General features: G+C 51.2%; 1 protein-coding gene across 1 annotated transcript in view; it reads left to right on the top strand.

Moving 5' to 3' along the window:
• Nucleotides 1-13,856, top strand: part of LOC147693060 (uncharacterized) — a 294,395-nt gene that overhangs the window by 91,228 nt on the left and 189,311 nt on the right. The window contains exons 16-19 of the mRNA XM_086939574.1: nucleotides 9,251-9,331; nucleotides 10,393-10,428; nucleotides 10,571-10,606; nucleotides 11,973-12,053. The gene's annotated coding sequence lies outside the window, so the exon portion shown is untranslated. The remainder of the gene's footprint in view (nucleotides 1-9,250; nucleotides 9,332-10,392; nucleotides 10,429-10,570; nucleotides 10,607-11,972; nucleotides 12,054-13,856) is intronic.

The following is a 13,856-nucleotide window of genomic DNA, read 5'->3' as shown; positions in this document are numbered from 1 at the left end:
CCAGTTCCCGAGATCGCCGGGAGCCTCAGCCCACTGAATAGGCACCTGGGATCCCCCGTGCACTGGGGCGCCGCTTCAACGACCTCCGGCGGCGGCGGACGAACAGCACGGACCGACCTCTACAAGCCCGGAGCCGAGCGCCTCAATCCAAGATGGCGGGCGCGACCCTGTCCGGCGGACACTCATGCCACCGGGAGCTGACCCGGTGATTGAAAGCCCCAAGAGACAGAGCTGACGGGCGCCTACGAGGGGCCCCAGAACAACAACGGGACCGACCCCCCCGGAGTGCGCGCCGGACGGCGCCTCCCCGTGATTCAACATCCCGGTGCGCAAGATGGCGGCCGCCGCACCGGGGCTCCACTACATCGGCACTATGGCCTCACCGAGAGCCTGATCGTCCCCCCGGCACCGGCAGACTCACCAGGCGCGGAAGGTCGGCGGACGCGCTGTGGATGTGGTGGTGTGCCGTCCAGTGGTCGACAACGTGCGAGCGAGGGCGGTGAGTGCCCGTCCCTCCCCCCCTCCCTCAGAGGTCTCGGCGCCTGTGGCCCCCCCCCTACAACCTCGGGGGCTCCGTGAGGCGCCGAGGCACACGCCGCTGACTGACCCGAGGACCCAGAGCGCCTCCACTACCCCGCGCCGAGCGCCAGCTCCGGGTGCCTGACCCTAAGATGGCGCCCACGGAGCCCTAGACTCCAGGAGCAGCGCGAGCCTCACCACGGGAGCAGGGGCGGCTCCTCCCAAACTCGAGTCACTGCCAACGGCCGCCCACTATTCCGGAGCCCCTTTGAACTCCCACCACCTGACCTCTGGCCCTCCCGGCCGCCACTGACGCTGTGCCATGCGCCAAGGGGGGCCCACGGGGCCTTTTTGACACCGGGACCACCGGACCCGATGGCCTCGGACCACCTCTGAACCAGAAGGCGCTCCCTGAGACGAGGAGGGACCGCCCCGGAGCCTGGGGAGACAGGAGTGGCCGGCTGCCATTGAACTTGCCCGTGGCCCAGCTGCGTCGGCCTGCTGTGCCCAGAGTACACGGCGGCCCGGTGGCCCACTTACCGGCACCTATGGGGAAGACAAAAGCCTCGCAGATGACGGCTGTCCCTGAAACGGCCGTCGAAAAGATGCCACACACAAGGACGTGGACGCAAGCCAATGCGTCGCAAACAGACCCTGCGCTTACGGCGAAACTGGACCAGGTGTTGGCGGCGATCGAAATGTCTCGCCTCTCCATGGAAGAAAGACTGGGCGCCCTGACGACGGACATTGGTCTGATCCGCGACGATCATCGTAAACTGGCGGACAGGGTGAGGGAAGGAGAACGAACTGTGACCGAGCTGCAACCCGTGGTGAAGATGCAGGAGGAAGACATGAGAGAGGTCCTACGCCGCGTGGAAGCCCTGGAAGAACGCACGGTGGACTTGGAAGGACGCTCGAGAAGATGTAATATCCGCGTTCTGGGCCTGCCGGAGGGGATTGAAAATTCGGATCCTCTGACCTATATGGAATCCTGGACTAGATCGTTCACCCCAGAGAGCGAGCGATCACCGTACTTCTCCATCGAAAGGGCCCACAGAGTCCCGGCCCGGGCGCCCAAACCCGGCCTCCCCCCACGACCCATGCTGGCTAAATTCTTGCACTTCCGTGACCGAGATGCGGTGCTCCGCGCGGCCCGGGCGGCTGGCCCCCTGCAGGTGGAGGATCAACATGTTATGGTGTTCCCAGACTACGCCCGGGAGGTCCAGCAGCGGCGTTCCACCTTCCTGGAAATCAAAAGGCGCCTTCGTGCCAACGATCTACAGTACTCCCTGCTGTTTCCAGCCCGCCTTAAAGTGCTGCACAACGGGAAAGCCCTTTTCTTCACCACGGCGGCGGAAGCACAAGATTGGACTGAATTCCACTGCCCACTGCTTCCTAAGCCCGGACCCCAGAAGACCCGCAACAACGACTCCAGGAGATCTAGACGACGGGGCGTGAGCCGCGCCCGATCCGGCCGCCCCAAAAGCCAGGGGTCTTCCCCCACGGGGTCACCCGACCTCACGCAAATCATGCAAGAACGACGGGACGCCCTACGAGCGGTGACCGAACTGCACATGTCACCCCCAGCTTCGGACCTGGAAGGTCGTCCACACCTGTTCACCCCAGAGAAAGACCGAGACAGCGATGGAACGATGTCAGGATTTGGCCCAATCTCTTCCCCCCTCCTGGCGGCACCTGCACTGGACGCTACCCTGGCCAGCCAACCTAACGCCTCGTCATAAACATTGAACTATTAATTACTGTATCCTTCCAATGGTTGCCCGCTACATTGCGCGACATCTAGGAGCCTAGATTGCTTCGCTTGACTACTGTATGCGCTGCCGAGCGATAGACTCTTCTCCTACAAGAGCCCGACCCGCGCACAGGCCCAGCAGCGACACATGCTGCCACCCCCGCATTTACCTGTTATATTTATCCCCTAGTGGGATACTAGTTTGGATATGCCACCTCCAGTGATATATCCTCAGTATTGGGACTGTTGCCCACCCAAGGTTCTATCTGTTGTTCTTCCCCTTAGTCCCTCCCCTACGATTGTGGAAGCTTGGCGCGCAGGAACACACATGACACAGACATGCTGGCGACTTTCGGGTATCCCAGGGGGACCCTCACCCTTCCCACGACACCCCAAGAATGGCAGCCCCACGCTCAGACGTTAACGTCCTCACATTGAACGTGCGGGGCCTACACACACCCAGCAAACGTTACTCTGTTTATGCCTACATTAGACGCATGTCAGCCAATATCGCACTACTACAAGAGACACATATAAACGCTACTGAACTCACTCGCCTACAGTCTAAATGGCGAGGGACTTTCTGTGCCACACAATATTCGGCGTTTGCACGCGGCGCGTTAATCTGGGTCAGGCCGGGCACTCCCTTCCGGGCGCTTCGACGGGTGGTGGACAAAGAGGGCAGATATGCGCTACTAGAGGGAATTCTGGACGGGCAGGGAATACTCCTTGGCAGCATTTATGCCCCTAACGTGGACCAGGATAAATTCTGGGACCATCTCACTGGCGTCTTGGCCCAATTCACTACGGTCCCATGGATACTAGGAGGCGACTTTAACTGCACGTTGGACCCCACCCTAGACCGCTCCCATCCCCCTCCCGCACATTCCCCGGCCCCCCGGCAGGCAGAACTCTTTAGGACATGGGTTACACACTGGGCGCTCACTGATGCATGGCGACATCTACACCCACTGGCTCGCATATACTCCTTCCACTCGATCCCACACAACCTCCGGGTCCGCCTAGACCGCTTCCTCTGTTCTACACCAATTCTCCCTAAGATCACGTCTACAGAATACCTGGGCCGGATCCTCTCGGATCATGACGCCCACATTATACGCCTAACCTGGCGCCCCCCCCACCCACCGGTCCCCACCTGGCGCCTCCCTAAGGATTGCCTGACCGACCCCGTCTTCAGAGACACACACAAAACCAGCATACAGGACTACTTCACACATAATGCAAACACGGCGTCGTCGGTACTAGTGGAATGGGACGCGTTTAAGGTGGTGGCCAGGGGAGACTGCATCAAACAGGTGGTAGGGGTGCGCCGCACCTTGGAGCGGACACTCCTAACCTCGGAGCAGGCTCTGGCCGCACTCACTAAGCGACCTGACGACTCGGAAGAACACGCTGTACTCACGGCCGAGGCTAAGACGGAATACCAGGCCGCCTGCGCTGACCTCCGGAAATATAATTTTAGGGCTTACGCCTCCAGAGTGCATAAGGACAGGGACAAAGCAGGGGCACTGCTAGCCTGGATGGCGAGACAGGACACCGAACTCAAACCCATCACGGATATTATCGACCCGGACGGTGTGCTGGTGCGCTCACAGGCCGAGATCCTTCTGGCGTTCCACCGTCATTATGCACAGGTGTACGAGGCCCCAACCCAGCCCTCCCTGTCCTCCGTAGACAATTTTCTGGACCCCCTGACTTTACCCACAATATCGGACGTCGACAAGCGCTCCCTCGACGCCAAGATTGTCCCGTCCGACATCACCCAGGCGATACGGGCCATGTCCCGCAATAAAGCGCCGGGGTTGGACGGCTTCCCACTAGAATACTACTCGTCCTTTTCCCCCTTGCTGGTCCCCCGCCTCTCACGGGTATTCGGGGCATCTCTTCATCTTGGTAGGCTACCCCAGTCAATGCGAGAATCCGTGATCGTCACCTTCCCCAAACCCCACAGAGATCCACTTCACATGGGGTCGTATCGCCCCATCACGCTCCTGTCGGCCGACTGTAAACTCCTGGGGAGAATCCTTGCGGATCGATACGCGCAGATCATTCGCCCCTTGGTCCACCCCGACCAATGCGGCTTTGTGCCGGGAAGGAACACCTCCCAGAATCTCCGCCGCGTCTTCCATGTTCAGGATCAGGTGCGTGACCGATTTCCTCGCGCCGCCTGTCTCATCATGGACCTGGAGAAGGCGTTCGACACCCTCACCTGGCCTTATCTCTTTTCGGTCCTACGCCGACTCAATATCGGCCCGACACTCATGGCGTACACGCGCCTCCTGTACACCGATCTCACCTCTCGGGTGCGTATCGGGAAACGCATATCACCGGCATTCGGAGTTTGGCGGGGCACAAGGCAGGGGTGCCCCCTGTCGCCTCTCTTATTCGCTTTGGCGGTCGAGCCGCTGGCGGTCCGGCTGCGCCTGGAGGGTGTGGAATGGGGTATTCCTCTCGCGGATGACACACATTGCGTGTCCATGTACGCGGATGATCTCCTCATATACGTCCGAGACATCGAAATGGACCTGGCCCCCATAGGGGCGGCGCTGGCGGACTTTGCAGATGCCTCGGGACTCCGAGTGAACTGGGACAAGTCCACAGTCTATCCTCTACACCCGAACCTACCCCCCCGAGAAGTCGAGCTCGGTCCGCACACGCTCTCGTGGTCCGCGGAGGCTCCCAGGTACCTCGGGGTCCGCTTGTACCACTCTCCAGCAGCCATGTTTGAGGGCAACCACCGCGTAGTACTTGCTAGTCTGCGCCCTACGGTCGCCTTCTGGAATAAACTCCCGCTGGCCCCGATAGGACGGATAGCCCTGGCTAAAATGGTGATGCTCCCCCGACTCCTTTACCATTTCACAAACTTGCCGGTTATACCACCCAGGACCTTCTTCCGCGAGGTCGACTCCCTCCTAGGGACCCTTATCTGGGGCGAGGGTCGTCACAGGGTTGCCTTGAAAACCCTCCAACTTCCCACAACTCAGGGAGGGCTCGGAGCCCCATCCTTCGAGGCATACTTCCTCGCGGCACAGCTCCAATGGCTATCCTACTGGACGGCGGATCGCTACCCTCAGGAGACCGTCACCCCGACCGGCAGAATCGCAACCCCAGAACTCACTCGTCTTCTCCTCCCGGGCACCAAGCCACGGCGCACATACCCCCTTCAAGTGGCGATAGCGCGCCGGTGCATGATGCGGATCCACCGGTTGTCCCCCGGTAGACCTCCATACTCCCCGCTGCTACCACTGATAGGCAGCCCTAGGCAGGACTCCTACTTCACCGCTCCGCTGTTCGCTGAGTGGTCCCTCTGTGGCATCACGGATCTGGAATCGCTCTTCGAGGAAGGCCAGCTAAAATCGCTTGACCGCCTGATCGCTGAATACGGACTCTCCCCAGGCCAATTCCTCAGATATAGACAGCTACTCGACGGATACCGGCCCCACTTTAATCTCTGCACTGGCGAGCCAGACACGCATCCAGTAATACATACAATCCTACATATGGGGGTGGGACGCCATTTAATCACCTGGTTATATAAATCCATCCGGGAACTCTCGCACGCTCCTCTTACGACCCTGCGGGCTACTTGGGAGGAGGACATAGGCCGCGCACTGCACGACTCTGAATGGACTAAAGCACTTGAAGCCCCAAAACGCGTCTCTAGAAACGCCCGCTTCAAGAACATCCAATACTATATCCTACACAGGGCATACCTCACCCCAGCGCGATTGCAGAAGTTCTATCCCTCCACACCATTTCTCTGCCCCAGATGTTGCTCCCCTGCGGCAGATTTCCGACACATGTTCTGGAGTTGCCCCGACCTTCACCCCTTTTGGCGGGCGGTGCACGACACTTTGACGGGATTAACGGGCCTCACTACCCTAGCCACCTGGGAGTCCAGCGCACTAGGCATCTTCCATGGTCCTAAGCGAGACCCGGTACACAGGCGCTTCGTGTCCCTAGCACTCCTGTTGGCCAACCGATGTATAACCATGCGCTGGCGTTCCCCGGAGGGTCCCTCTGTGGCGGCATGGAAGGGCGCGGTTGGTAAATGGGCGGCGGCGGAGGAAGATGCCCTTAGAGAGGAAGAAGCCAGGGGTGCGCGTAAAATTCCCATATCCATGGAATGGGCCATGCTCCTCCACAGCTTCCGGCAGTCCACACATGTAGAAGAACCACCTACTCCTCCCCCCCCTCCCACCCCTGAGAACCAGTAGCCTCTACATGGTGTCTACCCTCCTGGGACCGTCCCCTGGTACCTCCTACTTCTTGATCAAACTCTCATATTACATGTCACCCACCTCGGTGCCCGCATACACGTGGGGTGTTCACCCCCCGGCCCCACTCCTCCCCCCCCCCCCTCCCCCCCCTCGGAGCGTAGACTGACTGGCCCCGTGAAAATCCCCCCCTCCCCGACGCCCGTCGCCAGCATCCTCCTACTTGGACCCTGCCAGCGCCCACATGCTTCTCTCCCACAGTTTTGTTCCCCTTGTTCTTAGGTGCCTCCACTGTATGAACAGTACAGACCTCGATCCTACGCTTTCGAGGCGGGATCCTACATACCTGCAGTTACCCACTGCCCCATTAGGAGTGCAGACTCGCTGCTTCCCGACCTGCGAACATATATGTACGATTTACACTGATTATCCTTGGAAATTGTAATTTTGCACCAGTTGTATAAAAACAAGAAAACGTTGCGCGCTTGGCTGTTCGTGGCTGAATGTTGAGGCCACGTCAGTAGATCATTTACACTGTACTTGTATACTTTAATGCAACAATAAAACAAATGTCAACAAAAAAAAAAAAATCACCGGATATTTTATCGCTTTGGAGATAAACGTTGCTAATAGCACGTTATTTCTGCGGTAAAATCCGGCGATGCGCGGCGATAAATATCGCTAGTTGTTGATAATATGCCCCACGGTGCTTTACTTCTTCTCCAGATCTTTATTGAACTTGCCAAGACAAACTCCCACCATGTCTTTTCCACCAAAAGCTGAGTGGGTCTCAGCTAAAAATGGTTGTCGCTAGAAGCTTTTACCAAATAATTTATAAAGTGGTCCGTATTAGTAGCACAGGCTACCTTGTCTACATCCCAACTTGCTACACACCCATCACGAATTTGTCATCTCTCCATCTTCGGGGCCCCCGTAACCGGAATCACCTGTAAAGGGTCTTGGAGAAGAGTCCCTGGAACTAAGAAATATTTCAGCAAGAAATGAATGCAATGTCTGGCCCCTCATATCTTAGCTGCTGACAACTTCCTGTTGTTGGGGTATTTTAACTATCATGCAGAACTCGTTACTGACCCTGACACTATCTGCCTTCGATCGGGCCTAGAATCTCTGGATCTGCACCAAAAAGTGGTTGGGTCCACCCATAAGGTAGGACATACTTTGGACCTATTGTTTACTAACTTACCCAGTCTCTCTGTCGACCCCTCCTCAACCCGAACCTCTGGTCTAGACTGATCATTCTGTCATTAAATTTAATTTTTGCATGGGAAAGTCCCCTCATGTCAGGATAGCTTCATGTAGGTGAATCTGACCTTGGAGGAAAGTGGTGCTCTTCTCTTTTGGGAAACATCCTTTACAACAAAACTTTTACAACGCAGTGCTATTACAACGCAGGCATTGCGCTGGGGGGCATTCTAGGATAGGGAATAGATTTAATTTACTATCCAACACCTTCCCTAGTGTCCACGGGGACTGGAGTTGGAATAGTAAATTAAACTATTCACTATCCAGCACCCCAAAGCACTATGCGTTGTAAAGGTTTGCGTTGTAAAACTGGCGTTGTAACAGCATGCGTGGTAAAAGCATGCGTTGTAACGTCATACATCCTTCTCTTTTAAATCATACATTCTTCCCCCTCTCTGTCTGATCAGACAGCTATGAATATGCTGTGGAAGCATTTGTGAGAGCCATTATTCAAACATTTGATCACCCCTGTTAAATGGAATCTATCTAAATCAAAGACCATGTTGGCCCCATGGATTACAGACTCTTTAAGGAAGGATAGAATTGTGTGCAGAAAACTAGAACGCAAACGGAGGACCTTGAACACCTTTGAAGACATATTCATTTATCAAAGGGCCTTAAGAATATATCACAACAATCTAAAAAATAGCATGAAAAGTCCATATGGTGGAGAAAATTAATAATGTGGATAACTCCGCTAAAGAACTGTATAAGATTCTCAAGAAATTCACCAATCCCACAGCCGGCGCTGAATCTGTTGTGGCCTCTCACGCCCTCACCAATGCAACATTTCAAGGATAGAATTGTCAAAATCTACATTGCAGAAGAAACTATGCAGGTAACTAGGGCTGTCCCCATCCCTACTGAACATCTGCCCTGTTCTTTTGGAATGTAATGAGGTGACCCCAGACACCCCAGTGCACAAAATCCTGAATAATTTCTGGCCTGTTTCTTGGGCACATTCAGTACCTCACCACATTGTACCAAGCCTAATTTATTTTAAACTAATTTAGTGGTGTTTTGTTCAAGCTGCTGGAAACGGACTCACTAAATCACTCATTCACACCTACATAGACATTCAGTAACTCACTGACTCAAGCAGTTCATTCCTATACTTCCAACCTATATGCTATAGTTAAGGAACTTCCTATGATAAACTTCCATTCAACCTTGATTTCAGGGGGAGAGAGAGAGAGAGACAGACAGACAGACAGAGAGAGGGGGGATGCAGAGATGAAAGAGACATGAGAGAGAATGAGAGAGACACCTATAGAGAGAGCAAGTTAGAAGGACAAAGAGAGGGAGCAAGAACCTGAATCCTGAATACATTGGAATAATGGGGTAAGGGTTAGAAGGGAGGCTAGCACTAAGGAACCCCAATGCAATGACAACTATATGAAAAGGGCCACCACAAACTGTGGCTGTGCTAGGCCATTCATACGTTTTATTGGTTTAGAAATGTTTGTTCCTCTTCTAGGGAGAGACCGGAGACCCTGGAGAAGATGGCGCTAAAGGTGTAAAGGGAGAGGCTGGGTTACCAGGTGCGAACGGAGAAAGGGTAAGTTCCAATTCTGGAGGGTGCCATGGTGAGACTGCATGACAGACATCCTGAGCTTTGCAAGGACACTGCGTACCATAGGCAATGGTTGTGATAGAAAAGCTGCTATTTTACTAAGAGACCGGACCACAAGAAGTAACAATAGATCCGTTTAGGTGGGGTATTGCCTTTGGTCAGTTCTGATTGGTGCATCGTACTGTCCACAGGAGGATCAGGCTTGATAATCTCTGAACCATCATAGAACCATCAGCACTGTTCTAGTTCCAGCTTCGGCACAAAGCCGGGGATTAGATGTGCCAGTACCATCTTTCGAAGGAATACTGGATAAACTTGACCCTCGTTTCACAGACAGCAGCTTTTGCACTCACATGTGTCCTTGCCAGCAGTACATCTGCATGCATTGCCAGGGAAGTAAACAGCTTGAACATGTATGACTTGTTCACATTTTGTTTTGGGTAGGCCCACACATAAACCCATGCCTATTAAAAATTTATAGATCCAGAAATCTCGCCTGACTGTATGAATCAGACAAAACCCTCCCCTCTCCGCTTCTATCCTCTCATAAAGGGTTTGTCTGACTGTTGCTCAAGATACTTCGGCTTAGTGGGGGTCGCGTCTTTCTACAGATTGGCAGGGGTAGAGATGAGTTATAGTCATGGCTAAAAGGACCATTTCATTCTTCAGAATGTACCGCGGAATTTCAGAAATGTACACACATTCGAAAACTAATTTATCAAAGGCTTTTGAGTGGAACTTGTTGTTTAGCGCTCTGCAACATCACGAATCAGCAATTTCTGTACATGTACAACACCAGCATTTACTACGTCTGCGCATGCACTGAAATGCATAATTTAGAAATTGCACAAAGCAAAATGGTTGATGCTTGGAGAGCAGTGACTGTCAAATTACCATTTATTTACACAATAGTAGAGATTTCTTGCATGTTACATCTTGCTAAAACACTTTATATGGGCCTAGTCATCACAAAGTGTTTTTTTTAGTTTGGTTGCCCTATAATGTCATCACTTTTTCATTCATATGATAAACTGTATTTTTTGCAGGGCACTGAAGGACCAAGAGGACCGCCTGGAGCTCGCGTGAGTCTGATTTCCTCTTGAAGTGCATGCAATGCCTTCTTGTGTTTTTCCCATTGCAACGGCTGCTTCTGTTCCCAAGATATTGCTGCTTTGATGTTGTCTCTCTGCACTATTGTAACATTCTCTTTCCTGGCTTTCACAGGGCGACTCAGGAGACAGAGGTCCAGCAGGGGAAAAGGTAAGGGGTGTACCCTGCTACGCGCACTGCTCGCATGTCCTGCGGCTACTGGGGAGGATGATCATTGAGTCATTGTGCCCCATATATGTGCTAAATCCACATGTCTATTCTACTATTCTATTCGAACAATGTGTCTACAACTTGAAAGACTGTATGGCTGACCACTCACCAGCCTTTGTGGTCTGCAGTGCAGCTTGTGAGGTTGTATAATAAGAGCAGAGGGCAATTAACAGCTGTTACGCTCATCAGCCATCAGCATCTGCCATTTGATTTCAGCCCCTACAAGCAGACAACATGTCAGCCATTCCTGTCTGCTTCAACTCTCTGCTTTACACTATCACTGAAGTTAGAAGACAGCAAACATTGGTTCTTAGTTCCAGCATTCTAAGGATTGTGATTGGCTAATTCTATAATAGCATTCTATAAACGGTGTTCATTGTAGCAATTCAACAATAACCATATTCTAACCTAAGGTTTACAAAGTGTGTACAACCAGTTTTGTACCCATTTCCTGCTGCTAGTTGTTTAGCAGTGGCATACCGGTGTTTGTTGCTAGATTCTGTTATCCTTTAGTCTATACCATGCCGCAGAGTTTCTTCCATCGTCTAGCGCTATCGCTGAAACTAATAATTGTTAGTTCTCAATACTTCTCATGGAAGTTTCATTTTATTGATTGTGTTTTGCAAAGCCCTACATTTGCAAAGTGGCTGTGCAGAGAGGTGGAAGTGAATTGTGTGGGGTTAAGTGTTTATTAGCATAGACCAGACTGTCCTGTATGCATGTATATATGACAAAGGCTGAGTAGCAGCATGCCATTCAACTTTGGCCTAAAGCTTATCATGTTAGTTTTCAAAAAACACTGACTTGTGCTCTTTTTCACGAGTTGCTGTTGTTGAGTTGAACTGTCTGAGTCAGTCTGTCTATGATTACAGGTAATATTGTAACAATGTCTTGTGTTGTAAGAACCTTATTCATGTCAATAATGTATAGTAACAGCTTGCTTGTTCTGTAAATGGCTCTTGAAACAACTTCTTTCACTGCACTATCCTATCCATCACCTTCCCTTGTGCCCGCCCTGTCGAATGCCTTTTGTCCACTCAGCTTGCAGAACCTTCACAGAGACCGTGGCTCCAGGCGGTGTCCTTCATTCCACCGGATCCTGTGCAATCTCATCCAGATTCCCAGTGGGATGAAGCTCATTAACTGAGTCAAATGAGTCAGACAGCATCTGTTGGCAGCCTCTGACATCTCTGGAGGCCAGTCCTCATGCGGCGTGGACAATCAGAGGAAGTCCGGTGACCACCTCTTGCAATGCTCATGTCTGTCCTGCGCTCAGGTCCTTATCTCTTTTCTTTTTCTATCACAGGGCGATCGTGGCCCACCCGGGGTGGACGGGCGGAACGGTTTGGATGGAAAACCTGGACAACCTGGAGTACCAGGGCTGAGGGTGAGTACCGCACTAAACAAATTGGGGGGGAAATCATATCGTAAAGTTGAATGCCAATACCAACATCAGGGGCCTGATTCACAAAGGTAAACTTACATATTGGTGTACATTTACTCTTGTTTGGTATTCACAAAATGTTCATTTAATAGTAATGACTCACCAAATAGTGTAAACATACCTGGACCAAAGAGACACCATTTGTGACCAGTAAGCAGTTACAAGATGCAATGGGAATCAACCTGGACTTTCTCCCTAACAATTCATGAGCTATCTAAGAACTTGTATGCCAGTGATTAAATCCGGTAAAAAACCCAGTGAGACCCAGTGAATCTCTGAATGCCACAGTCTGGTTCTGGAAGAGTAAACGGCTTCGGGGCTCTGTGGATGCAGCTCTATAATGTTCCCGTATCATCGCAGTCACCATTGATATGCTGAAGGAGCTCCAAAATGAACTCTAATGATGCAGCTAGAAGGTTCCAGAGTGATCTGCTACAGCTGTAAGACTGAAGGAGCATCCTTCCAAAGAGCATACCTGTACGTAAGGCGCAGATGCCCTGGGTCTCCCATGCCATCTGTTCCCACTCCTTATCTCTAGATGTTTGACCTGAAGACAATAGTAACATAAACATTAAACTCTTCCAATATCAGGCTCATCATGTTTCAGGTATTTGGTTGGGTGTGACTGAGTGCTAAAGTATGATCTAGCATCTATGTTAGGGCCTGTCGAATGAGGGGACCTCAGTTGTTATTCCAGCTTCACCTTTTATGGCCCTATCCATCAGTTTCATTATCTGCCCAAACTGTAAGTGTTAGTCTGAACACCCAAATGAAGAATGGGGCAGAATGTGGAAAGTCCATTTACTTTTTACTTACAACTCTCACCATAAGGTACGTCTCTTCCTCCTGATTCACTTTGCTTAGTTTTGGAATGATCTGTTTCACTTCCATCCTCATTCTGGCCTTTTGTCCTGCACAAGTCTAGGTTTCCCATGCTCACATAATGAAATGAAACTATAGGGACCTGAAATGCTTCCAGTTCCTACTCTAATATGCGACGTGACAGGGCTTTTGTTATTATTGGGGTACCTTCCTTTTGATAATATTAATTGCTGAGAGAGCCTAACAGGACTACCCTCTGAATTTCACACCATTGAGAATTTGTTGATATGTTACTGTAAAACTGATGTGCAATTGTTAATCGGATGTGTAGCCCTTCTCTGATTGTGAAAAATACACAAGCTCCTTGCTCTCTGCCCAGAGCACAAATGAACACAAGTTTCACAATAATTTTCAACTGACTAGGAATGCCGCCAACAGGTATGTCCTCAGTACAGGCATCTTTCATACAGAGCCACGTCAGCCGGCAAGTCACGGTGCTCTTTGGTGGCAAAAACCAACCAGAAGTAGAATTTTCTTCTGTGGGCTACTGATGCCTCTAGAAAGGGTTGTAGTCAGGAATACTGAGAAGGTAGCATCAAGATACCTTAATGCCATAGCCAATCTATCGAGGAAGTAAGGGTATCTAGGTAAGCATAAATTTACTATTCCAAACTCCACATCTGTGTAAATTGACAATACATAGACATGACATTAGGTATAGAAAATCTCTCTCTCTCTCTCTCTCTATATATATATATATATATATATATATATATATATATATATATATATATATATATATATATATATATATATATATATATATATATATATATATATATATGATGACAGTCTGGATCTCCATATATTTTGGCTGCAATGTTAAGGTAGCTTGATAGTGTCTACTGGATATTCCATACCTAC

The sequence above is a fragment of the Lissotriton vulgaris genome, chromosome 9 (genome assembly GCF_964263255.1).
Source record: "Lissotriton vulgaris chromosome 9, aLisVul1.2, whole genome shotgun sequence".
Lineage (NCBI taxonomy): Eukaryota > Metazoa > Chordata > Amphibia > Caudata > Salamandridae > Lissotriton > Lissotriton vulgaris.
The sequence above is the reverse complement of the archived record's forward strand: the minus strand, read 5'-3'. Positions and strand labels throughout refer to the sequence as shown.